This window comes from Tachysurus fulvidraco, chromosome 16, assembly GCF_022655615.1.
Source record: "Tachysurus fulvidraco isolate hzauxx_2018 chromosome 16, HZAU_PFXX_2.0, whole genome shotgun sequence".
Lineage (NCBI taxonomy): Eukaryota > Metazoa > Chordata > Actinopteri > Siluriformes > Bagridae > Tachysurus > Tachysurus fulvidraco.
In genome coordinates this window covers 6,944,693-6,970,994 of record NC_062533.1, presented here as the reverse complement: position 1 = coordinate 6,970,994, position 26,302 = coordinate 6,944,693, and the positions used below count along the sequence as shown (strand labels likewise).

The 26,302-nt window shown below is 38.8% G+C and overlaps 2 long non-coding RNA genes across 2 annotated transcripts in view; one reads left to right on the top strand and one right to left on the bottom strand.

Annotated features, from left to right (window-relative positions):
* Positions 1-25,070, top strand: LOC113664028. The gene is made up of 3 exons (XR_003445578.2): positions 1-115; positions 11,545-11,722; positions 24,432-25,070. It is a non-coding gene; the product is annotated as an uncharacterized LOC113664028 (long non-coding RNA).
* LOC113664027 overlaps positions 1-26,302 on the bottom strand; it is a 51,684-nt gene that overhangs the window by 1,980 nt on the left and 23,402 nt on the right. The gene's annotated exons all lie outside the window — the stretch shown is intronic.

The window sequence follows — 26,302 nt, the reverse complement described above, 5'->3', positions numbered from 1 at the left end:
GAACAAGCAGTAGTTTGCCATTTGGAAATGAATTTTGTCATGTAAACAATAACTGTTGTGAAGGTACATAGTCATGTGGAAGGAAACAAGGAGCTTCTACCACTAATTAAGTAGAGTAAGTAAGTAAGAAAGATATGGGGATTGGCATGGGGTTGACGGCTACACTGGGGAAAAAAAGCTGCACTTTAGTCTGTTTGTATGGGAATTGATGACACTGTACTCTAAACTTCCCAGAAGGCAAAGGGCAAACATTTTGTGACCAGGGTAGGTGGAGTCCTTGATGATGTCACTAGCTTCTGTGTGCAGTCGGCTAGCAAACATAACAACTGGGTTCAGGAGCCTGAAGCCTATAATCTGTATTTTTTTCAACAACATGAATCAAATTTAAATTATTAAATGCCAAAAGTAAAAAAAAAAAATATCTTTGATACTGTTCAGTGGATGTGAGGGGCTGCGTTCAGGTTTAACAGCTTGTTGATTGTGCATAACATTCTTTTAAGTACTTTAAGAGCAGTGTAATAGTCAACCAGGTGTTTGTTAATTTTTAAAATCGACAATAAGTCCAGTCCTTCTGTTTTGTCTCTCCAGCTGACAGTTTTTTGCTTCAAGTGAACAAAAAGCTTTCGCAGATAAAAGAGGTGATTTAGTGGAAGACAAGATGTGTGAGTAGGAAAAGCTAGGGAGGGTAAAATGAGAACAACTGAAAATATCAAGGAGTTTGCTAACAAATATCTGTGGATTTGTTGACATGAATGTTCAGGTCACTAATTACAAATGTTTTACTGCAAGTTAATACATTCTGGGATAAACAGTGGGTTTGGTTTAGATGCTGGTAGATTAAGATCATAAGAACAGGGTTATTACAGTGCAGTATAAGCGCTAGGCACTCAATATTACATCAGGCACAGCATTTTCAGTAACAGGAGAAACAGCATGATAAATGATGGCAAGACCTCTGCCAAAGCCTGTGGCCCTGGGCCTCTGAAGATATTTATTCCTAGAAGGAGAACACCAATTTAGATTTAAAAAGTCACTTGGCTGATGCCATATTTCGTTAAAATCAAGTGTTCTGTCCACAACAATGTCACAAAGAAACATCCCCTTTTAATTTATAGTTTGTTTGTTTCGCCGATCGATATAGAGTTCCAGGAAAACTGCTCCTTGAAGTAGACGATCATAACACTTGTGATATTTATTCCTCAAGATGTTGATTTACTGTGATCTGTAGAAAGATATGATTGAAATGCCGTATATCAAGAAATGATGATGTGAGCTTATGGGGTAGGGTGTTGTGGTAGTTTCTTGTCATGTTATCATGTCTAGTATTTAGCGCTTATTTTTCTCTCTATTTTTATAGGATCCAACACAGAGACACCTCATTCTGCTTAATGATCTACTGATCAAGTGATGAGCTGAACCAAATCTTATTTATACTTTTCTTTGTTTAATAAGATTTGGTTCAGGTGATCACCTGATAAGTAGATCATTAAGCAGAATGAAGTGTGTCTGGGTTGGATCACTTTATTTTTGTCAACACTATCCACTTCAAAAATGTTCGGCTGTATGGTAAAAATAAGTTGCAAGTAAATGGAGTCAAATTATAATTACTGACAATGCCAACAGAGATGGAAAAAAAGGTTTTGAGTGAGAAAAAGAAGGATTAAATTCTGGCTTTACTGGCAGTCAGGTTGCTTCCATCTTGAAAGCTGTGATTGAATACCAGTGTTATTCAATCAAATATTGATTTTTGAACTTTTCACCAACAGTGGCAGATTAGCAGTGCTGGAGCTTGAACCCCTGACCTTCTGATCAGTAACCCAGAGCCTTAACAGCTTAGTTCACAGTACGGTTATTCAGAATTATGCTATGAATTATGAGTACCAAGTAAAATAGTATAAAATAAAACACTTGTACCTCCATTAGGATAATCTACTACATAATTTTAGAACAAGAACCAGCACTCACACAGACCAAGCAAACCAAGCAAGCCAAAAGGTCTGTAGGCCAATAATCTACAAGCCTGAGGGAGCTTAATGCAGACAGTGGGAGCACCAATGGGTGGAATGGCATGTAGATGATGAGATTCAATAGCGTTCATCCAACGGTGTAATAAATGATTGCATTAGACTGTCAAGCATGTAATATAGTCTTATTGTACATTTTATTAGGAACACTTGTTCACATACTCTTTCATGCAGTAATCTAATCAGCCAATCATGTGGCAGCTGTGCAGGGTATAAAATCACGCAGATACAGACCAGCAATTTCAGGTAATGTTCACCTCAACCACCAGAGTGGTGGAAAAAATGTAATCTCAGCAATTTTGACCGTGGCCAGATTGTTGGTACCAGATAGGCCGGTTGAGTATTTCAATAACTGTTGATTTCCTGGGATTTACACACACACACACACACACACACACACACACACAAACACACACACACACACACACACACACACACGCACGCACACACACACACAGAGAGTCCCCGATAAAGAAAAATCATTGAGTAAGTGGCAGTTCTGTGGATGTAAATGTCTTGTTGATGAGAGAAATCAATGACTGGTTCAAGCTGAGGCTATAGTAACTAAGATAACCACTCTAGTCATGGTGTAGAAAAAAATGTCTCTGTATACACAACACATCTAGGTGGACTGGCTACAACAACAGAAGACCAGGTCAGATTCCATTTACGCCAGCCAAAAACAGAACACTGTGTCTGCACTGGGGACAGACTCACCAAAGGTGTACAGCTGAAAACTGGAACCTGGTTAACCCATATTAGTGTAGTGTTCAGGGAGAGTATATATAGGGAACGAGTGGCCGTCAAACAGACATGCTCCTGTATTCCAGATCCTTTCCACCCACATCAACAGCTTTGCAAACTGATAGTGCATGTCACTGGCTTGAAATCAACTGCCCTACAAACAGTACATTTTTAACTTGAAAATACAGTCAATTAAACCAAGTTTTTACTCCAGCTTCAGTTCTTGAGAACAAATATTCTTATCTGTAGTGTGGATGGATTGTTAGCGTGACTAATGTGTGTGTGTGTGTGTGTGTGTGTGTGTGTGTGTGTGTGTGTGTGTGTGTGTGTGTGTGTAAATATATATGTAGACCATATATACCACTATTTATTTGTTGGCTACATTCAGAAGCTGTTATATTACGTAATAATTGTAGCATGATATGGCACAGTGACATAATAATAATAATAATAATAATAATAATAATAATAATAATAATAATAATAATAATAATAAAGTAATTATTATTATTATTATTATTAGTAGTAGTAGTAGTAGTAGTAGTAGTAGTAGTAGTAGTAGTAGTAGTAATGGCACGGTGGCTTAATGGTTAGCATGTTCGCCTCACACCTCCTGGGTTGGGGGTTCAATTCCCGCCTCCGCCTTGTGTGTGTGGAGTTTGCATGGAGTGTGCCTCGGGGGTTTCCTCCGGGTACTCCGGTTTCCTCCCCTGGTCCAAAGACATGCATGGTAGGTTGATTTGCATCTCTGGAAAATTGTCCGTAGTGTGTGATTGTGTGAGTGAATGAGAGTGTGTGTGCGTGTGCCCTGCGATGGGTTGGCACTCCGTCCAGGGTGTATCCTGCCTTGATGCCCGATGACGCCTGAGATAGGCACAGGCTTCCCGTGACCCGGGAAGTTCGGATAAGCGGTAGAAAATGAATGAATTAATGAATATTATTATTAGTAGTAGTAGTAATGGTATTTATTTATCTATTTATTTATTTATTTATATTATTATTATTATTATTATTATTATTATTATTATTATTATTATTATTATTATTATTGCCTCTACAAATCTACAAATGATTCCTCTAGTAAGTGCACATAATATTGTGTTGGCTTTTGGCTCATGATACCTAATAATATCAAAACGATATGCAGCAATAGATGCAATGACAGGAAAGGAAACTGGATGCTGGATTAGCATATTATTAGACAGGCAGACAGATGCGTGGAAAATACAGATTACAATGCACAGTAATTAAAAGTAAATAAAGACATAATAATAAAAATAAAGCATATTGAATGGATATTCAAAGTTATCATAATGCATGTGAATGATAAACTGAAGGTCAGTGGAGTGATGGTGCATTTGAATTTAAAAAATAAATAAAAGAAACAACACAGTGTGAAGGATTGTGGACTTGATGCATTATTGCATGGTGAACACAGTGGGTGGATAAGTCGAACAGTTTGATAGCGGTGGGTATGTGAGACCTACTCTTTTCTGTACTGTGGCTGAATCAGGATGAGGTACTTCAGGGGATGAGAAACATTTTCCCTGTTAAGTAGCAGTTTAACCAGCATTTGAGCTTATACTTGTAAAGTTGCAATGATGTTGGTATTAAGGGCATTTGAGTTTCATTTTCTTCTACTGTATGGAATTTATAAGCTATTTCCATATCAAAAATGTTGGCCTAATAGGTGCTATTTGAAGGATTCAACTACCTACATTACTGAGGTCAAATATTTCATCTTTCTTGGGCACAGCCTTAAGTTGATAGGTGTAATGGGTTTTTACTCTTCTTCCATTACCTGTGTCAATCCACTCCTGACCCATTGGCATGGTAGAATCAGGATTCTAATCCTTTTCCTCGTAAAAAGGCTCTCCAGTCACTGGATACATGTCCATATTGATAGTTCATGCATTATGAACAGCCGTGTTCTGAATGTTTGGTATCAACCTTCAGAATCAAGAAAGATTAGATCTCTCTAGGCATCTGACTGTATGCAAATGCACTGGTATCATGGTAACTGTTTTTTATAAGCCACTTGTTGAATCGATTCTGCCATGTACCTGCAACACTGCCTACCCAGGTTTCTCTCTGCCAGTGGAGCTAGAGCTGTGTTGAGACAATCCTGCTCTTGTCTTCCTGTGGGGCCTCTTGTCCCACTGTCCCATGCCATGTTTCATTGTTCTGATTTTCTGTTTCTCTCGCTAAGAGTGTAATGAATGGTGTTGACTACATGGAAAGGCACAATATGTTACTCACTTTTGTTGTGAGTGTGAATTCTATGTTACGTTTATTTAGCATCAGAGTGGGACAATTGAGAGCAGTTATCAACTTTACTTGCTATTGAAACAACTTGAGAACATTTAACACATCCATTACATCCATCTTTCCATCTCAGCTGACCTGAGAACTGTATTCAGGTGTGCCTCAGTGAACAGTCAGCTGCCTGTTCCATTCCTTTCCCACAAACTCCCTCACCCATCAGCACTAGCACACCATACCACTGCCTCACACTGACAAACATGCTTCAGCTCAACGATCATGTTGACAAAAAGCATTCTGACAAAAATAATGTACTCTTTGGGAATCACAGTCAGATAAAAAGGAGAGGGCAAAGTTTTCCCCTCTTGGTGACTTGTTTGCTCTCCCTTTTACTCTTGTGCGCCAAATTGCCGGTCCTGTCCATTCTTCGTAAATGCTACCTTTGTGAGCCACTGAATGCTTTTGAGCTCTGGCACTATGCTCTCTACCTTCAGCCACATGTTCAATACCCTGCTTCCAGCTGTGTATGTTTCCATTTTTGTGTGAATGTGTGTGCTTTTCCATCTGTGGAGAAGGAGAGAAATGTACTCTAAAATTGTACCAGAACTATGGTATTGACCAGAATCTCCAGGGAAGGATTGGCACAGAGATCATTGGTGCTTTTTTAGACAAGAACAAGTAGATTATATACCCTGAAGCAATTTATCAAAACTAGCTCACAGTCCCTCATTCCACTAACTCCAATAAGCCTTGTGGACAAAGCTACTTTTTGGATTTTCTTTTTAGGCATAATTTATTAGGCAGCCAGAAGAAGAATATAAAAAGATTAGAATGTAAAAATGAAAAATTAGCTTTGTCTAATAAAATAGAAAATATAACAATGGGCAATGCAATAAAGAAAAGAAAGTTGGTGGTGAAACACAGGATGGTGGTGCTACTGTCTGAGCTTTTATCCTGTCATTAGAACACTGTAAATAAGTACTTTATAATCGATATTATAAAAAACACAGGTTCCATAGAAGTATAACTTCCACTCCATTGAGTAAAGATCCTTCACTAACTGTTGCCTCATGCACAATATATAGGCAAATGAATGTGGACACCTGAACATCTCACCCATAGGTGGTTCTTCCCCAAACTTTTGCCACAAAGTCAGAAACACACAATAGTCTCGAATGTCTTTTGAATAGTCATATGTATGCTGTAGCATAACAATTTCCCTCCATTGGGATTCTACCTGCATGCTAAACCTTCTCACCCAGCATCGGTATCCAATCTCTTGTGCTTTTGCAGCAGATCCCCACAGCCATGCTACAGCATCTAGTATTAAGTCTTTCCAGAAGAATGGAAGCTACTATCACAGCAAAGGGGGAACAGCACAATATTAATTCCCATACCTTTGAAATGAGAGTGTTTACATACTTGGGCATCCAGTTTATAAGGAATATACTGTACCTTGAAGCATATTTAGCTGTTCTGTGACTTCACTGGCCTCGCATGTTTCAGATTAGTAGCCATCAGGAAATAAGATGGGTTGGGGATTAAACTGGGAGAAAACAGGAGTGAGAAAGGCAGAAATGAAAGAAAAACTGAACTTGGAGGAATATAACTTTATAAGAATTGTAGCCAGTATATCCTAGTACACTGTAGAAATCCTTCTAAAATGTTTCTTTCATTGGAATGGGTGCATCTTCTTTAACTGTCAGAAGTGCTTTAGTGTGTGGCCATCTATGAGTGTTTGCGTAGGTTTCTTGGTGGCATCCTGAAATGCAAATCTATGACAGAAATAAAGAAAGCCCCCTATACGCAAATGCGGCACTGCCTCCTTCTCTTCTCTCATCTGCTGTCAGCACGGTCGATGCACAGTATTAAATAATGCAACACACACACACACGCACTTGGGCTGTCGTGAAGAAAAACAGACACACAATCTGTCATTTCAAAGGGAGGGAGATATCCTTGAAAATGTTCTCTGTGGGTGGAGAAATATCGCTAAATATCAAAGTCACTTGTTCACACACACATGTACCTAAACATACAGGCGCGCACACACACACACACACATACACACACACACACACACACCAGTATGTATCTGTCCCTTACTCTCTTTTTACCTCACAAACAATCCCTTATGTGCAAATGTACCATCTGTAAACCTCATTCATACCTACAGCATTTGTTTCTCACTTTGCATTGCTTTGCATCAAGCTCCATTACACCCAATTTCCTGATGCGTTCATGCTTTTTTTTTTAAGATTAGAGCTTCAAAAGAGCAATTGGGACAGTAATCAAAAAAAGATGAGCAACTCATACACTGACATGTCACTCTGGTTTCTGACTGCAGTTTGAATTCACTATGAACTCCAGGCATGTTGCAATGGCCCAGCTTTCCTGTTCCCGTATTAAGCTTAGTTTTTAAGTGTTTGACGTAATAATTACACAAATTTAAAGCTTGGTTTGGTTACCCCAAAACTGCAGTCACTTTCATGAGTCATGACTAAATTCAGACCAAAATCTATTTGGAGCTAGATTTGCATATATACCTGCATTTTTCCTAGCCAGCCCATATACACAACTAAGCAAATTACCCTGACAAGAGCCTAAGGGAATTATCTGTGTGTGTGTGTGTGTGTGTGTGTGTGTGTGTGTGTGTGTGTGTGTGTGTGTGTGTGTGTGTGTGTGTGTGTGTGTGTATTTATGTGTGAAGTGTGTGAAAGAGAAACAAGGGTGGACAGGCAACCATGTGTATCAGCAGCCAGTGCTAACAAGAGGCCATGGGAGAGGGCTTGGCTGCATAAACTGTGGTATCAGCATGAGTGTTGTGTGCTAAAGTGCCTATCTGCCCTGCATAGCATCTCATCCATGAAAAACGAGCATCGTCCTGAGCAACATGACCCGAATATGAAAAGCACACAATGGGCATCTCTTGGTGATCCAAACAATCTTCCCTATTGAAATGAAGCACACAGGGCCTCAATTGAAGAAGAGTACCAAACTTAAACTGTCATTTGAAATAAAATAGAGAAAAAGTGTGTGTGTGTGTGTGTATATATATATATATATATATATATATATATATATATATATATATATATATATATATATATATATATATATATATATATATAGCCAGGAGAGTCCTAGACTTTTAGCAGTGAGTGAGTAAGCGAGTGAGTGAGTGAATTGTTCCCTCTGTTGCAAATGGGCATTTTATTTATTTATTATTTTTATATAGCCTACTTTATAAATACCCAATGGAAAATCCTCCGTTTGGAATGAAGCTCAGAAAATATGGCATGTCATTGACTGATCCAGAAGAAACAGACAGTGAGACATCTGTCCCTGTCCTTCCGGAAAGTGAGCTAAGAGGATACAACGGATGTCCTATGAATCCGATCTATTTCCCTATCTTTACTGATGTAAGCTCTGTTTCAACTTGTGTTTATATTTTACCTCAGTTTTTCTTTGAAAACAACTGGATATGTATATATACAGGCTTATAACTCTTTTCTTCTGACAGATTTTTCATTTGGTGAAGTAAAAGCAGAAAAAAAGGAAGAAAGAAAAATAAAAAGTCTGTTTGTCGGTTGGCTGTTGAACTTGGACATGTGTTGTGGGTTGGCAGTTTTTAGTTTCAGATATAAGAGACTGCACAGCTTGGCATCCAGGTGTTTTATTGAGTCACACATTTTATTTTTTCATCTTAACATTTACATTTAAGCATTTGGCAAACACTTTCATCCAACATGGCTTAGAAGTAAAGCAGAAATCAGTCCAAGCATAAATGTTAGTTGCTGATGTTTAATGTTGAGTTTCTACTGAAGCTCCTTTGCAATTCTAAATAATAATCTAATAAATAAATATATTAATTAGCTAGCCACATTGCAAGTAACTAGAAAAGTAGCTAATTACATTAAAGCAACTTTGTGAAACCAAGAAAAAGCAAATGCTATATTTTCATTTTATTGTGCAACTAATTTACTGTGTAAAATTAAGTGTAAAGGGTAGGCCATAACATGTACCCTTTGTAAAAAAGAAATTAGCTTTATTTTAATCATTTATTTATCATGTATAAGGGACTTGTAATCCACTCTCAGTACTGAGCTGTAAACCATCAGTCATAAAAGCAACAGTTGAAGAGAGAGCTCAGTCCAGTATTCGGAGTTCTGATGCTAGATTTTATGTTAAGTACTTGCCTGATGTGAGCTTCTCAGCACCCAATGATAGATCATCAACAAGAATAACCAACCAAAAAAACCAACCAACCAACAAACCAAACCAATAAACAAACTAACAAACAAAAGTAGTTACATTTGCAACATACTACTGTACAGTATATGTAGCTGTAGCACACTCGTGTACTTCTTGAGACTAGTCCAAAAATAAAGTTATAGTTATGTGAAAAAGGTAAGGCAAGAGAATGATTTTTCATGCTACACCCCAATTTGGTGGGAAAAAAATTGTACTAAGAACTAAGAGTTTTGATATTGCACAAAACATTTGTGGGTTTGGAAAGTTTGCGGTGATTTTAAAGTTTTGCTAAAAAGTGTGAGGACACCTGACCATCACATCTCAAACTGTTGTAAACCACACAATTGTCTACAATGTCATTAAGGTTTCTATGTACTGGAACCCAACAATGTTCCAGTATGAGTATGCCCATGTGTACAAAGTCCATGAAGTCATGGTTTGCCAAAAAAACTTGAGTGTCCTGCATACCAAACACCTTTGGTGAAAAACTGGAACGCTGACAGCACCCAAGACCTCCTCGCTTAAAATCAGTGCCTGATGTCAATAATGCTCTTGTAACTGAATGAACACAAATCTCCACAGCCACTTGCCAATCTCTAGTAGGAAGCCTTTGCAGAGAAATGGAGTTTATTATAACAACAAAGAGAAAAATATCTGTTGGTGTTTAACAGGCACATATTGGTGTGATGGTCAGGTGTGTGCAAACTTTTCAATTCCAATTGAAAAAAAAAATTGTATAGAACTTTTGACAATTAGAGTAAAAATTTGGACGTTTCAAGTTTAAAATTAAGCAACTATATATCTCTAGCAATAATCTCTAATGTGCAAGACAGAGGTCAAACTCCCTGAGATAATATGAGGAAGAAACCTTGAGAGGAACCAGGCTCAGAATGGAACACATCCTCATTTGGGTGATAACGGACAGTAAATAATGTAAATGTAAATAATGTCCTTTCTACAACAGTTTGTATTTGAGTGGAATTAAGCAACTAAGAGCTTTTGAGCAACTAATGGGTCAGTGTAATTTCAGAGTTCATATTAGACTTAACACTAATTCCTTCCTGCCAGTGTCTTCAAATGTTTGCTGATAAACACCCGACCAGACTTTTTCCTCCCACATTGCCATGCAATTAAAATATAGTTAAGCTTCTTGAAGTGTCTTCTTGCATTTATCAACTCTCCAATGCTGCACATCACCAAAATGACTGCAATTTACACTTTTTGTATCATTTTATGTTCCCCATAGAAAAATATCACCAAAAATCCGATTCAAGACTGTGTTGCGTCCTCGAAAAGTCATGCAGTTAAATCTTTTGAATTGTGTAGCATTGCATTTTCAATTGTATATCAAATTTATGGGACACAGTCACACACAGATGTTGGAGTAATGATGATGCTTTCCTATCAGCTATGATGGTTGCAAGGACCTACTTGTTAACATGAAAGTGGATCAATGGCTAACGCTCAAACGAAGTGGCTGGACAGCTGCTCCATCAAAAGAGTGTGCACACACTTTCTGTTCTAGTGCCAAACATGAATGAGGCCTACATGTCTACCACTCAAATTACCTACCAGACCATGTGTTTGAGAGTGTGTGCAGGTGTGTGTGGGTGTTGCTGGTATTAGAGATGCTTGAATCATTGACAGTAATCTTGTTGGTTCTGGATTAGTAAGGTGATTAAGAAAGCTGCTAAACACAAGCAATTAAATATGTGATAGTAAACATCTTTCAGTACAATCACTAACAACTCTTGTGACCTTCATTCTCTTTGGATCAATTCCAACACTGAATCAGTTCAATTATGCAAATTTTGCATAAATCCTATAAATTCTTGAGATATTGTGCTAGCAATAATCTCGTATGGCTGCACATAGAACCTTAAACCCCAAACCATGAGCTACTGGTGGTTGCATAAAAATATCACTTTGAATATCCTTTAACTCCATTATTTAAAATGACACAACTGAGTCACTGCCATGAGGAGACCAAAAGTCATTAGGAAGTGTAATAGAAAAGCAATGAAAATGGCAAGGGCAACTCATTACCCAAATGTAATCGCCACCATGTTTCACAGTTTGGCTGGTGATTCCAATACTCTTGGCTTCTTGCATTAAAAAAAGATAATTCCAAGGTGTCTTTAAAAATAGTTTCTAGCAATAGAAAATACTTTCTAGCAGAAAATAGCACAGAGTCGGGAAATGTGAGTAGCAAAACAATCGCCAATGTGAATTTATTAATTTATTTTAACCTGTGTGGCAGGTACTGGGCGGGCATCACCATGACCACGATAGTATGGGCCAGATTTACTGTGGGAAGGAGGACGTTTGGTCGGGCCAGTGCCACCATGCTCTCGGCATCTAGGAGAGCTCTGGGGGTTAATCAATGGGCCTGCTTATGGAAGTCGCCAGCGGCAGCAAGGGGAGATCGACCACAGCGGGTGAGAATCTCTTGTTTTACCATGTTGTACTCCCAGGCACCCTCTAAATCTAGGGCGTAGTACGCCAGCTGGGCGTCCCTACTGAGCAAAAGGGGCGAGGGTGTCGGCCCAGTCACACCTAGACCAGCCCTCCTCGGTCCGCTTGAAAGTGTCCAAATACGCCTCCGCATCATCCACTGACGTTAGCTTAGGGAGGCGGCGTTGGCCGTCACAGTTGTGGTCAAAGAGAGGGATAGATGCTGCTTGGAAGCCTCGCCAAAGCTCCAATAGTTCTTCGGTGGTGCTCTTGAGGCTCTTTGCCTGCTCCCCGTTCACCTCATGCTGATGGAGGCTTTTACCCTTAGTACCCCGCCCCTCTGCACTCTGAATCAGCGGAGCTTACCTTGGTGCTGTACGATTTCCTCCGTTCATCAGCAGTGCTGCCCAGGGTGCTGCACTGCCGCCGCTTTTCTCTCCCAGCATGCTTTTCCTGGCAAAGAGCGTGATGGTTGGCGCTATCTTGTGTTTTTTGTCCTGTAGTTTTGTTTCGTCTGTCTTTCGTCTCGCACCGTTTGCACTAGGTTGCACACGTTGCACTTTATGTGGCTAGGACAACTTTTTCTCTTTCCTTATCTCTGTGTTGTTCTACAGTATGTAGCTCTGTCTTATTTTATGTAGCTTCATGTCATTTTTTGTAGCACCATGGTCCTGGAGGAACACTGTTTCATTCCACTGTGAGCCAGCTACTGTATATACGGTTGAAATGACAATCAAAGCTTTTTGAATTGACTTGACTTAAAGACAACAATACCATGTCAGCAAAGGCAACATAAAATTGAACAAATGATATTCCCAGTGAAACATTTGAGCTGTTCTTTGCACTAGAAAAGAAAACAAAGAAGTAATCCATTAAAGAGATAAATAGATAAAGACTGCTACCACTTTCTCTGTAAGACTCTGTCTTACATCCGGTAATGAACAAACTAGCATAAAAACACAATCCGTTCAGCTACACAGCAGTATAACACCATACAGCAAGATGTATTCTGCTGTTTTTTTTCTGCATTCTCTCTTTCTGGCAGTGTTTCTCTTTTATTTGTTTCATGTCATTCGCTTTTCTAGTGATATTGACTTCCACAGACAAGATACTGCATATACATGCAAACACAAACACACACACACAGAGGAAACATTAGACTGCACACATGTGTTAAGGACAAGTCTGAGGATTAACTCAATCTGCAGAGAGGTGGTACAGGAGAACCATTTCGGAGTTTAGAATTTTTTTTGTAGTTCCAATGAGAACGTTGTGAAATAAAATATTTGATGATGTGATCACCCAGTGACCATATCTCCACCAATGAAACATGCTGTTATAATGACATCACCTGAGATTTTTCTGATTTTTCTTTTTATTTGACAAAATCCCTCACGTGAACCATTGGTGTGCTTATTGAAATCTGTGAGGATAATTGGATTCGGGCCGTCCAGTGCTTCTTTGTTCTCACTATGTAGCTCAGCAATAATGCTGGTCAGAGACAAGCAGCATTTATTGCACTGCACTTGGAGCAGCAGGGCATAACAGAACAGACTCGTATTTAATATCTCTATTAGATTCTGGTAATTATCATATCTGGTGGATTTTACCAGATGTCTGGCTGTGGAGTTGACTTCTCTGAAGTTATTGAGTAACACAGGAGCTCTGCTTATCAAACTCTACTCTTAGAAGACATTGACAGAGATATCTTATTTAGTCTCTCTCTCTCTCTCTCTCTCTCTCTCTCTCTCTCTCTCTCTCTAACTATTTCCTCCCCTCTCTCCAACCCCCTCTCTCTTTCCCTTTGTGTTTTCATGTTCTTGGGTTCACTTCTTTAAACACGACTCAACCATCTTCTACTTTGTTCCACAAAACCCCGATATTATGCTCTTAGCAAATTTAATTTTAAATCTACAGTTCAAATTCAAACCACTGAGTTTGCTTTAAGATTGGCACAGGAATTATTTCTAGTTAGATTTTTTTTTTTTTTATGTAAATGAAAAAATAAAAATAATAAAAATAACTGCAGTGTTTTGACATACAAAGTAATGCGTAATTATGATGACAATAAAATTAATACAATAAAAAGATGTAGTAATTGTATTTCTTGTTATTCATTTTCAAACTTTTATTTTGCAATGTTTTGACTAAACTGTCGATCTTGCCATGGTAGCAAATAAACGGTTTTGCAAATAAACGGTGAGCACTTTTATGAGCTATAGTCCCAGGAGATGTATAGGCATTCGAGGAAATCCTAGAAAGACATTACAAACGTATGCCAAATAACCATTTTCTGTTTCATATCATGTTTACCGTAGCTGTGGCCTTTCGAAAATATAATTTGCTTGTGATATTAGCAATTTTAGAAACATAAGATAAGATCTTTACTGGCTTAAAATTACAGGCTACACAATATTTATGTAAACTATATTTCTACCTTTCATTTAAGCTTGACTTGGCTTCATAAATCAATCTTAGTGGTAAAGTGATGTGTAAATTGTGTAAGTGAAGCTAAATTAATGGTTTTACAAACATTTCAGAAACACTGAATTTCTTCACTCTCACATGTGCATGTTGATCACCTGTAAAGTGTAAAGTGCATTGCAGATGGCTCATTTGCATAGAGTGACACCCACAAAACTCCATAAAAGGTCAAGCACACAGAGTGCTGGAAACATGAAATGATTACTAAACAGCGAAAGAAAGAGCAGAAAGACCTCTTTTGACTCTATCTATGGCAGTAAAATAAATGTATTGTAACAGCACATGACAAGGTCAAAATTACACAAAACATGAATAAGGTGAATTGTGTGTATGTGAGACTGTGTACACCTTTGTGTGTGTTTGTGTACAGGTATTTGTAAGATTGTGTGTGTGTGTGTGTGTGTGTGTGTGTGTGTGTGTGTGTGTGTGTGTGTGTGTGTGTGTGTGTGTGTGTGTGATTTAGTACAGGTGTAAGATTGTGTGTACAGGTGTGTGTACAGGTGTGTGTGTGTGTGTGATTGTGTACAGGTGTGTGTGTGTGATTGTCTATAGACATACAGTATGTATGTGTGTGATTGTGTGTGTAGTTATCTAAAGGTGTGTGTGTGTGTAAGGGAGATATTGTGTATAGTTGTGTGAGATTTTGTATAGCTATGTGTGTGTTTGTGTGTAGTTGTCTAAAGGTGTGTGTGTGTGTGTGTGTGTGTGTGTGTGTGTGTGTGTGTGTGTGTGTGTGTGTGTGTGTGTGTGTGTGTGTGTGTGTGTGTAAAAGTAAGGGAGATATTGTGTACAGTTGTGTGAGATTTTGTATAGCTATGTGTGTGTTTGTGTGTAGTTGTCTGAAGGTGTGTGTGTGTGTGTGTGTGTGTGTGTGTGTGTGTGTGTGTGTGTGTGTAAGGGAGATATTGTGTACAGTTGTGTGAGATTGTGTATATCTGTGCATGTGTTTGTGTATTTGTAATTGTCTATAGGTATTCGTATAAGATTGTGTAAAGCTGTGCATGTGATTGTATACAGGTATGTGTATGATTCTGTGTACAGGTGTACAGTATGTGTGTGTGTGATTGTATACAGGTATGTGTATGATTCTGTGTACAGGTGTACAGTATGTGTGTGTGTGATTGTATACAGGTATGTGTATGATTCTGTGTACAGGTGTACAGTATGTGTGTGTGATTGTATACAGGTATGTGTATGATTCTGTGTACAGGTGTACAGTATGTGTGTGTGTGATTGTATACAGGTATGTGTATGATTCTGTGTACAGGTGTACAGTATGTGTGTGTGTGATTGTATACAGGTATGTGTATGATTCTGTGTACAGGTGTACAGTATGTGTGTGTGATTGTATACAGGTATGTGTATGATTCTGTGTACAGGTGTACAGTATGTGTGTGTGATTGTATACAGGTATGTGTATGATTCTGTGTACAGGTGTACAGTATGTGTGTGTGTGATTGTATACAGGTATGTGTATGATTCTGTGTACAGGTGTACAGTATGTGTGTGTGTGTGATTGTATACAGGTATGTGTATGATTCTGTGTACAGGTGTACAGTATGTGTGTGTGATTGTATACAGGTATGTGTATGATTCTGTGTACAGGTGTACAGTATGTGTGTGTGATTGTATACAGGTATGTGTATGATTCTGTGTACAGGTGTACAGTATGTGTGTGTGTGATTGTATACAGGTATGTGTATGATTCTGTGTACAGGTGTACAGTATGTGTGTGTGTGATTGTATACAGGTATGTGTATGATTCTGTGTACAGGTGTACAGTATGTGTGTGTGATTGTATACAGGTATGTGTATGATTCTGTGTACAGGTGTACAGTATGTGTGTGTGTGATTGTATACATCTATCCATGTGATTGTGTGTGATTGTGTACAGGTATGTTTATGATTGTGTGTACAGGTGTGCGTGTGTATGATTGTGTACAGGTGTGTGTGATTAGTAAAAGTAATTAACAGGTTACAGTGAATGGGCTTCAGGTGTTTCTGTCAAGCCGTTGGAAAGTGTACTAATGGGTGGCCATGTTTGGAGGTTGCTGTGTGTTCTGGGAAACAATGATGGTTGTGGGTTGTGGGAGTTGACCTGATAAAGCGAGGTGAGAAAAAAGTAGTATGAGATGAAAATGAGATATATACTGTATCCAGGTGATCACGTATGTGAAGCATGTCACACAAAAAAATTTTAAACAAGGCCCTTATCCCTCAATTGCTCACTTGTATACAACAAGATTAAATGTAAGTCGCTCTGAAATTTTCTTAAGAAATATAAATAAGTTTCTATACAATTCTACACACACTCAGGAGCACACATAAGATAATTTCTTTCTTTCTTTTTTTTTGTGATTTTAATGAATAAAAAAATGTCCTGTTTGAACATTCATTCAATAAAATTAACAAATTTTAAAAAAAACAAAAACAAACATTTGCATCTGGCTTTACAAACAAGGCAGATTATTTATATTCAAAATGTATCTTTAGATGTTTCTCCTTAATAGTTCACCTTAGAAAAGCACATTTTATTTTCTTCAATACAATTGGCACAGAAATAGTTACATACCTATAATACGTTGCTGTTTGAGGTTTCTTCACAATACTACAGGTTTAACTTTCTAAACTCGTAATCTGGCATTTCAACACTTCTCTTCATTTACTTCGACAGCCAACTAATCTAAAATTCTGTCCTTTTCCTTCTCTGGCGCGCACACGCACACACACACGCACACGCACACACACACGCACACGCACACACACACACGCACACACACACACACACACACACACACACACACACACACACACACACACACACACACACACACACACACACACACACACATCCCAAGAGGTGAATGACATCAATCATTCTCTGTAAGTCATCAATCACATACTGTGAGAAACATTGCTTTTGGACTTGACTAGTCTGAAGTGCGACTTTTTCATGTTCCAACAGACTGGAGGCAGAGAGGTGTGTGGATTTGTAAGACCAAGAATATATGAGTGTGTGTATGTCTGTGTATGTGTGTTTGTGTGTACCTGCGTATGAATTTATGTTGAAGGCTTTGAGACATCATTATTGAATATGTCTCCCTTGAGGCAGCGGAGCCGAATTTATAATACAACATACATATTCTTGTTTTAATAAAACTCCAGTGTTTTCACAGAGTTACACATACAGGTAGGGAACATAAATCTTTCACACTCCCACACACACACACACACACACACACACACACACACACACACTCCTTGTAGGGACCATCCTTAGGCCTGATTACTAATGTAGCTCATACTATTCTTTCAAGCCAAGTATTCCAACCGTCCGATTTTCCTATTAATGTTGGGGGCATTTGGTCCTCACTAAAATAGAAAAACATGCACATGCTCACACAGACTACACTAAGTGTGCTTAGGGGCAGAATCTCAGGTTAATTATCACATTGATACAAATCATTAGCCAGAGGGTTTTCTGTTTACATCACTAACTAATATATGCAGCACCAGTGCAAAAATGATTATAACACCAGTTTATTATACAACTCTTCTCCACTAACTGTTTCCAAGTAATATTCTATCAGGCTACAGCATTAGCTTTAATTATGTCATTTATGTCAACTATGTTTTCCATAATTACTGAAAAAAACAATTTATTTAACACCTAGTTAGAGAATTCATAAACTGTAGGAATACCAAGGTGACAAACATATAACTTTTTTCTTTTAACTTTTATTCTTATGTACCTTTAAGGGACATTGCTCAGAATGATTCCTCAGTTCAAATTTTACCTTTAAATTAAATTACAATCTGAGAAAACCTTACATTCTGCACTTTATACGCGACATTCTACTTAACAGACCATATTGCAGCAGAACAATTTAATCATCTCCGTCAAAAGAAACGGCTTAGTTATGTCTCTGGGAGAAAACTGAAAAGTAAAACATAATAAAGGATAAATTGGAAGTATAATGAGTGAAGAACTTGAAATTCCAACAATGACTTTTAAGGCTTTGTGATTTTGGTGGAAGCAAGATGAAGGAAGTTGGTTTGAAATTCCAGATGATTGCAGCACACAGCTCCTTGCTTCAGCTGGGGTTCCTTTTAAAGCCACACCCACAAACACACAACACACAAGCCGTCTAGACTACAACGACTGACAACTAAAACCAAAAGTTCAGCTTTCTGAATCGACAGATGATATGACAGCTGACAGGCGAGTAGAGACGCCTCTTGATTGGATGGATGTTGGTGGTTGATATCATTTGTGCAATAGAGACTGGAGGGTTTTTTTTTAATGAGCAGATATTTTATTTTTAGCTCCCTGTATGTGAGGGAAAATTATAGAAAATGTTCAGGCTTTTTCTTCCATACTATATCATTATTTAATTTAATTTAATAATAATACTAAAAACAACCCAGATAAACTGTGAAATGTGAAGGTTATTGATTACTCATCATTGTTCTATAGTAGAATAGCGTGCGGATAAGAAGGATTAGGAAGAAACGCATATACAGAGAACGTCTGAGCAAACACTCATACACACACATACTGTACACACATACACACACACAAGCTTCATCTTAACCCGTTCTAAAATCCATCCACGCTTCTGTACAACAAAGTACAACATTCCTCATCCCTCAAATCCCTCAGCTAGAAGAACAAGAACCAAAAAGCAAAGCGTGCACAAACCCTCTCTATCTTTCTCTCCATCCTTGTCTTCATTTCTCTCTCTTGGGGCATGTGAGGGAGGAGAAGGCTGCAGCTGAATACAGAGCAACAATCTGTTTCTCTCCTCCTTTCCTGTTTTTTGCTTGACTTTAAGAGATAGTGAGGTGCAGCTCTTCTCTTAAGCTCAGGGAATAGAGGCGTACTATAAGGAAAAAGAAAGGAATAAAATATCTGATTCTGCTTCAAGAGAGAGTGGAAAGCTAAATAGCAGGATGGGAGCAGTTGTGGGGGTTTTTCCTGTGTATTTATGTGTATTTGGCATCTACGTCTTGAACCAACCAGCACACACACACACACACCCTCAGACACACACACACACACACACACACACACACACACACACACAGATGCTACACTGTTTTGTTGCAGCTCCTATTAAGCATTTAACAGCATTAGCATTTGACAGTTTCATTGTGTCACCTCTTGGCTGAAAGACACTTAACAACTGCTGTGTCAAAGTGGAGGCAGTAAAAGTTAAGCATAGTACACAAAGTTTACAGAGAAACAGCACATTCAGGCAAAATTGTCCTTCATAACAGCTGTGCAAGCAAAGGGCTCTTGAAGTTGTAAAAGGTGAAACCTGTGGGTTTTTAAAGTAAATGTAGAATAAATCTTCATGATACGATATATCAAATCTACATTTGCATTTCCTGAAGAAAATACTTGCCTGCAAGGAGCTAAATGTGAAGGAGGAAAGATTAATGTCTGAAACAAATAGCTGGTAAAACTTCCAAGTTCGAAGCTTAGCAGGTTTAAAGTGTAAATCTAAGAAGAAGAAAAAGACAAAGGAAAGAATAAAAATAGAGAATAGAGTAGCTCTCTTATCAGTGTAGAGTTCCAATGACTGCTGGGTTGCCAGATGTTTCATACTGTGGTCAGGTGTCTACAAACTTCTACAAATGTTTAATTAGACATATTGTTTAAAAAAAAAACTATGACAGTTATGCTAACCAGTTCACAAATATTACATGGTAGTAGAAATATTTGAGTATAAATGTAATTAATCTGTATGCATAACAGTGCCACAGTGTATCCCAGCTTTAATCCTGTTCTCTGGCTTCTATAGAGTTTTAAATGTTCCCCCAGTGTCCACATGGCTTTTCTCTGTAGGTTCTCTGGTTTCGTCTTCTCTCCTTAAATATGCCAGACTCTAAATTGCCCTGTGTGTGAATAAGTGTGTGTATGTGTGTGGCCACGGTGCTTTTTCTGGGTGTACCAGAACGTCCACACTGTCCCTCAGGTCCTTCAGGTGTAAGACCATACAACTTTTTATACAATACAAATACAAACATTCTCACGCTTGCCTTAACTTTCTATCCACAATAAATTTATTTAAATTTTTCCCCATCCATTTTGTTCATTTGCCAGTTCCTACCCACACGCCAGCTCTTCTCTCTCTATCACACACCACCCAAGGAGTCTAAACACCAACACCAGCTTCTGAGACACTAAGATCTGCACCATATGGCAGCATAACACACTTGTGGGAAAGTGCTATCTACCCTCTTCCACATACATCACAACAAAAGCTCATGACTGGCTATATTTTATGATTGACTGTGGAGTGAGATACATCATCCCTCCCACAATAAGGTTAATTCTGAGCTTAAGTCTCGCAGGGTGAACACTTTATATGGTGAATAGTATCTTTACAACTGAAAACAGATTGTTATGGAAACACTCTGAATAAAATAATAATGTGTTTTATTAATGTAGAAAGGTAAAACTGTGCAAACTCTTACGTCTATGGTCCTGAGATCATAGACCACTTTGGTCAAGCTGTTTTGTATTGTTTACAAATCTATAATATAACTCAAATACCTGGAATTTCTTGAACCTATTTACCAACAGTCTAAAGAAGAAGTAGATAAAATAAAGTTTGAAGCACGCTAAGCGGTTCAAGCAGGATTTTTCTAGATTGGAGTTAGTAGGAAAAGTACGAAGAACTTTTAACAATAACAATAAAGTGTTCGGACTGTGAGCGCTGTAATAAGTATCATTTTTTTTGCAGGGGATGAAAAGCTCCATGTGCTCTACTGGGTTTGACCTTTCTGACCCCTTGAATAAATCCATACCCCTCCACTACCGCTGCTGCTGCCCCTGAACCTGATCAGGAGCCACGGCATTGCTCCTTCTTGCCCACGCTTTGCGCTGCTACTTTTTCACAAAGCAGTAAGTTGTGGGAAGAAAAAGTGAGCACACTGATGTGTAAAAAGCCCCTAAAGTCATGTGCAGACAAACAGACCTGCAGCAGAGATGGTGTCATTTGCATATGCAGCCCCCGAGTCGAACCCAGGCTTTATCTGTGCTGCATTCATTTTGATGTTTTAAGGTAGCAGCGAGTGAAGGAGGCTCAAACAGCAGTAGGATGAAGTAAATACTCAATAATTCAGAAAGTCTCATCTCTCCCACTCTCCCTCTCTCTGTGTCTGTGTGTCTTGCTCCCTGACTGCAAGTGAAGTTTGTGGATGTTGATGGAATTCCAGCTGTCACTGCTGAAACATCTGTCTGCACTGAGACAGTGTCTCTCTCTCTCTCTCTCTCTCTCTCTCTCTCTCTCTCTCTCTCTCTCTCTCTCTCTCTCCTTTTACATTAAGTCTGCACACACACACACACACACACACACACACACACACACACAACCATCACCATCTCACATAAATTCAATCATATGAAATTCCTAGTTGTCAAGCCAGCGTTGGGATGACCAGAGTGAAAATTAAATTATGTTCCAGCATACCAGCAAAGTCCACGGCAAGAATGTTCTCATACACACACATACACACAAATATGCACACATATCCAGACATTCACTAGAGCTATTTAAAACTAGCAGTCATAGTTCATGATCTTTCTTGACTCCTTGTCCTTTGCTTATGAGTTGTGTATTATTCCCTGACTAATGACTTCAGCAATAGCTCTGAAAGCAGGTCATTGTGATCGGAGGCTGTTTTCAATCAGTCTCTGTAATGGCCATGACATAAGAGTCAGTCATCATTAAGGAGACAAGTGCAGCTTATTGTGTTTAATTCTTTCCACCCATTGAAACCGCACATAATACATGAGATACTGACATTTACAAGATTTATACAATCCTAACGGAGATTGAAAAATATGTGACACAACAGGTACCACCTTGAATTTCACATATCATTTGTCCTGGCTTGTGTATCGGCCCCTAAATCTCTCATACTACAAGATTTACAGAGAAAAATACAATCTTGACTCTCCAAACCGGGGATCTTGCAGAATTTCAAACTGAACAAATGAACGACTGATCAAAACAAACACAGCAGTCGACATTTCAGCTCGTCCATCATCTGTTATTGGACTTTCAAATTCAAAACACTGTTTCAAATCACTGGAAGGGATGCTTTTGCCATGATATCAGCCCAATTATCCACTAGTGTGTCCTAGACATAAGGAACCCCGTATATTATTTGTCCTCGCTCCAGGTCTCTCCGGTGTCCATCAGTATCATATCATATAACTTGGGCACAGTAAATATTCTGTGAGGAAGTGATGTGTGCCAGGGCCACTGTCTCTCCCTGTGGCTTTCCAGCCTCATTTCCTCTTCTCACCCCTCAAAGAGACAAGCACAGCCTTGGGGCGAACGCACACCCACACATACACGCATACCCACATTCACACATGCATGCGCACACACAGCCTAGGGACAAAGGATGGTTATTAATTTCAGTTTATGAATAATGAAATGTAGAGCAAAAGAGTCTGACAAGGTTTTTTAGGGCCGATCCATGAGCACAGCGGGTGGGGTCATTGCTGGTGTGAATACATTACAGCTCACAGTCGAGCATCAAACACACACACACACACACACACACACACACACACACACACACACACACACACACACACACACACACACACACACACATCCATTCTGAAGTACAAAACAGGAGTGGGACTCTTCAGGCTTGGCTGCACAGCTAGCACCCTGTGTTAGTCTCTCTGTGTGTATTGTTACTAGTCATAGGCTTCTCAAAATGGTCACCAAATTTCCTGGACCATAACTAACTTCTGATTATGGAGTTATTTGTATTTGTAGATTCTGCCAAAATGTTTTAGACAGCAAAATTTCAAAAGTATTCTTTTTAGTTCTTCATTGGTCTACAGTAACTGCTTTATCCTGATCAGGTTCTTGTCGAATCCAAAACACTTGGCGTGAGGCAGGAATACACCCTCGCATGGACACCAGGCACACACATTCACACCTAGCTGCAATTTAGCATACATTAATTTCCAAATGCGGAAATGTGAAATGTGAACGATAATTGGCAGGGAAAAAAAAAAAAAAACATTATCCCAAAAACAAACAATCCCTGCTAAAACAATCAATGTAATTCATTTAACTGAGCCCATAGAGACTGAAAAATTGTCCAGTCATAATATGCTGCTATTGTGAATCAAAGCCTGAATGGGGAAACATGCTTTCTGATGATTCATAATGTGTTTTTGCCGTGTGCTTGACAAACAAAACCATGCTCTGTGGTTTAGATTTTTTTGTCCGTTTTCAACGTTTCAGCTTTGGGTGTTACACAAAAATCTTACGTCTTACTTAAACTTTAACTTCGCTGAAATGTTAAACCTGGAGTTGTGAATTGACATCTGTAACTAGGTAACAGATCCAGATCTTTGACAATTGTGTTAGAAAACATGAGATGAAGCACACCTAGACAAATTCAGCACAGGGAGTAACATGAGCCCTGGAGCTGTCAATGACTCTGTGGCTGTGAGATGTCAGAACTTCACATCACATCACTTAGCATGTAATAATATCTCATGTTAAAACGCTAGTCAAATTTAGTTACTATTTCTTATTTTAAGATAAACCAAACGCAAACCTATTTCTAAACCTTCATTTATTCATTCATTGCTTCTTTCTTAAAATAAAACAAGAGAATATTAAAATATGCCTAAAAATAAGGTTAAGAATCTTAGATTTGTTTCTTTGTGATCTTTGAAAAGGAAGTACTATATTCAACATTAGCCAAATATGTCTTTTTTTAGGAGTTCACTGAACCAACATACTGTCTATGTGCCCTGAGATGGGTAGGCACTCTATCCAGGGTGTATCCTGCCTCGATGCCCGATGACTCCCCAATGAAACTCTTTCTTCTAATGTAAAAAAATGTGTGTGTGTGTGTATATATATATATATATATATATATATATATATATATATATATATATATATATATATATATATATATATATATAAAATGGCAGAATGGTAATGCTGAGGATTTTTTTTTCTTATAATATGTGTATATGTCAGATTGAACCGTGTGAAATGGTTGCATGGTGATGATTAGAGCAGCAAAGCCACTAATTAGTCGATCAGTTGTCTATCAAATGGACTGCAAATGTGCAACGCTTGGTTATAATGTTTGGTTGTTTAATAGCATCCCGAATCATCCTCATGTAACTATTTTTTGCATTTTCAGACACGATTGCAGCACCAGAACTCGACTCTGAGCAACCCAGTCATCATCAGTGACAACCATTTCATGGTCTCAGGAGGGTTTAGTAGTCCAATGACATGCAGAATAAAACCATTCTATCTATTTGATCCAAACTACGGTCTATGCTTCAGATAAGTTGTATATGTATCGTATGTTACTTTTTAAAATGGTTTGGTTTACTGAATTTTACTGTATGAGCTTCCGAGCCAACTGAAAAGCTTTTGGTTAATTGCAAATATTATACATATATAGATGGTCTGTTGCTATTAGCTTAGTTTGTTTGTGCCAGCATGCGAAGATGTTGCTTAAATCATGCACAACAAGTAAAACTCAACGCCAACAGGAATCTTTGTCTCCCACGAGTCTCAGTCCTTTCAGGTGTTTGACCTTGCTGTGACATTGAGACCCTGTTCGGATCAATTCCAAAATGTAATCTGCTGGTTCAACTGCTGGTGATGATGGTTAGAGATTCCACAGAAATCTGAGAAACATTCAATCACTTGCTTTTGAGATACTGTACTAATAAGACCCTCAAACAAACAAGCTGATCATACAATGCAAAAAATTAATAGAAAAATATGATTATATGGAGGGGGGCACGGTGGCTTAGTGGTTAGCACGTTTGCCTCACTCCTCCAGGGTTGGGGGTTCGATTCCCGCCTCCGCCTCGTGTGTGTGGAGTTTGCATGTTCTCTCCATGCCTCGGGGGTTTCCTCCGGGTACTCCGGTTTCCTCCCCTGGTCCAAAGACATGCATGGTAGGTTGATTGGCATCTCTGGAAAATTGTCCGTAGTGTGTGAGTGTGTGAGTGAATGAGAGTGTGTGTGCCTTGCGATGGGTTGCCACTCCATCCAGGGTGTATCCTGCATTGATGCCCGATGACGCACAGGCGACTCCCTGTGACCCGAGAAGTTTGGATAAGCGGTAGAAAATTAAGGAATGAATGAATATATGAATAAGAAACATTGTTAATCAGACAAACATGAAATAAAATACTACCCAAATTATGGGAAAAAGCTGTTTACATTTTTCAGAGGCTGTGTGTGTGTGTGTGTGTGTGTGTGTGTGTGTGTGTGTGTGTGTGTGTGTGTGTGTGTGTGTGTGTGTGAGTATGCATGAGTGTATAGGGCTCTTGTCCTGTCCTGTCATTCTTCCAGTGTTGAGACAGTGTGGTCTCACTCTGGGCACCTCAAAGAAGATGAGCAGCATTAACACCCGAGAAGGTCTGATACCACAAACAAGCCCCTGTCCTTCAGCACACACAGAATCACGTTCTACAAATAGGATTAATTCTCTGCGAAGGACAATAATAGAGAGAGAGAGTGTGAGAGGGACGGAGACAGAGATAGTGATCTTTCATGTCTAAACACAGATAAGAGATTTTTTTGTGTCATCAGTCAAGATCACTTTAATCCACCTCCATGACATTGTCCACCAGCTAGACACCCAAGAGACACACACACGCAAGCACACAGTATGAAATGAATTACAACACGTCCATCTTGTAGCGCTGTGTGCTTTTACAACCGAACCTACATCATGCGTGGGCGTGTCCTTCAGGACAACGGCCACCATGCCCCCCTCTCCCATCCCCCTCATTAATTCACCCAAGGCTTTCTTTTCTATCTGTCTTATCTTTTCATCTTCTACTTTACTGTAAGACGAAGTCAGCTAGTTATTCCACGTGCACTCGCAAAACTCGCTCGCACACCAGGCAACTTTAATGTGCATTAAAGATTAAAATTAATAACATTAATTCCTCTTATTCATCCTGTTCAGAGTAAGCAGATTGAGCTCCACGCATTCGCTTGCTCGCCGAGGTTTGATGTCTTTGTCCTTCCGCTCTTAATTAA